Source organism: Triticum urartu, chromosome 6A (assembly GCF_056163025.1).
Source record: "Triticum urartu cultivar PI428250 chromosome 6A, HENAU_Tu73, whole genome shotgun sequence".
NCBI classification, from domain to species: Eukaryota; Viridiplantae; Streptophyta; class Magnoliopsida; order Poales; family Poaceae; genus Triticum; species Triticum urartu.
This window is the reverse complement of record NC_141878.1, coordinates 104,037,257-104,038,891: the sequence shown is the minus strand read 5'-3', so window position 1 is coordinate 104,038,891 and position 1,635 is coordinate 104,037,257. Positions and strand designations below refer to the sequence as shown.

The window sequence follows — 1,635 nt, the reverse complement described above, 5'->3', positions numbered from 1 at the left end:
TAATGTCATTGGAACAAAGTGGATTTTCAAGAACAAACAAGATGAATATGGACAAGTAATAAGGAACAAGGCAAGGTTAGTGGCACAAGGTTTCACCCAAGTTGAAGGTTTGGAATTTGGTGAAACTTTTGCCCCCGTTGCCCGTCTAGAATCCATTCGCATCTTGCTTGCTTATGCCTCTCATCATGATTTCAAATTATATCAAATGGATGTTAAGAGTGCATTTCTTAATTGTCCTCTTAAGGAGTTGGTGTATGTCAAGCAACCTCCCGGTTTTCAAGACCCCGATCATCCCTCTCACGTTTATGTACTCCATAAGGCACTCTATGGACTCAAACAAGCACCTCGTGCTTGGTATGATCACCTTACGGCGTTCCTAAGCGAGAAGGGGTTCCAGATTGGGGTAATAGATTCCACTCTCTTTACGAAGAGGGTAAAAGGAGAGTTTTTTGTCTGCCAAATATATGTTGATGATATTATCTTTGGGTCAACTAACCATGCTATTAATGTTGAGTTTGAGAATCTTATGACTAAGGAATTTGCGATGAGCATGATGGGAGAGTTGAAGTTCTTTCTCGGTTTTCATGTGAAGCAATTGAGAGGTGGAACCTTCATCAATCAATCTCGTTATATCCAAGACATGCTCAAGAGATTCAAAATGCAAGATGTCAAGCCAATGAAGACACCCATGGCCACAAATGGTCAACTTCATCTTGATCCAAATGGTAAAGAAGTGGATCAAAAGGTATATCGCTCTATGATCGGTTCCTTGCTTTACCTTTGTGCATCTAGGCCAGATATTATGTTGAGTGTGTGTATGTGTGCAGGATTTCAATCCGATCCTAAGGAGAGCCACTATTTGGCAGTGAAAAGGATCCTTCGATATTTGGTTCATACCCCAAACTTGGGCCTTTGGTATCCCAAGGGATCATCATTTGAGTTAATGGGTTACTCGGATTCGGATTGGGCCCGAGACAAGGTTGATCGCAAGTCCACATCCGGCTCATGTCAATTCCTAGGGAGATCGTTGGTAAGTTGGTCTTCAAAGAAGCAAAATTGTATATCTCTCTCCACAGCCGAAGCTGAGTATATTGCTGCCGGAAGTTGTTGTGCCCAATTACTATGGATGAGGCAAACGTTGATGGATTACGGTGTCAAATGTGACAAAGTGCCTCTTTGGTGTGACAATGAAAGTGCCATCAAGATCGCCGAGAATCCGGTTCAACATAGCAAGACCAAGCATATTGAGATTCGTCATCATTTCATTAGAGATCATGTGTCCAAGGGAAACATTGAGTTACTCCATGTCAACACCGAGAATCAACTAGCAGACATATTCACCAAGCCCCTTGACGAAGCAAGATTCCGCGAGTTAAGGCATGAGCTAAATATCGTGGATATTAGTAACTTCAGATGAAACTTTTGCTCTCACACACATACTCATGTACTATCTTGCTTAGATGTAGGCACATGTCTAGGGGGAGCTAGCTCAACTCATGAGCTATCTTATCCTAGAAGTGCATAAAACAAACGCCATCTTTCACATAAGCCACTTTAGGTGGTACTTGTACTTCAAAGATGAGTATTGGTCTTGGGCCCAAGGTTCATATCTTCGCGGTGCCATACCAAGTAAAC

General features: G+C 42.3%; 1 pseudogene; it reads left to right on the top strand.

Annotated features, from left to right (window-relative positions):
- The first annotated feature begins 658 nt into the window (after window positions 1-658).
- On the top strand, window positions 659-1,417 carry LOC147964259 (secreted RxLR effector protein 161 pseudogene; annotated as a pseudogene).
- Window positions 1,418-1,635: the final 218 nt, after the last annotated feature.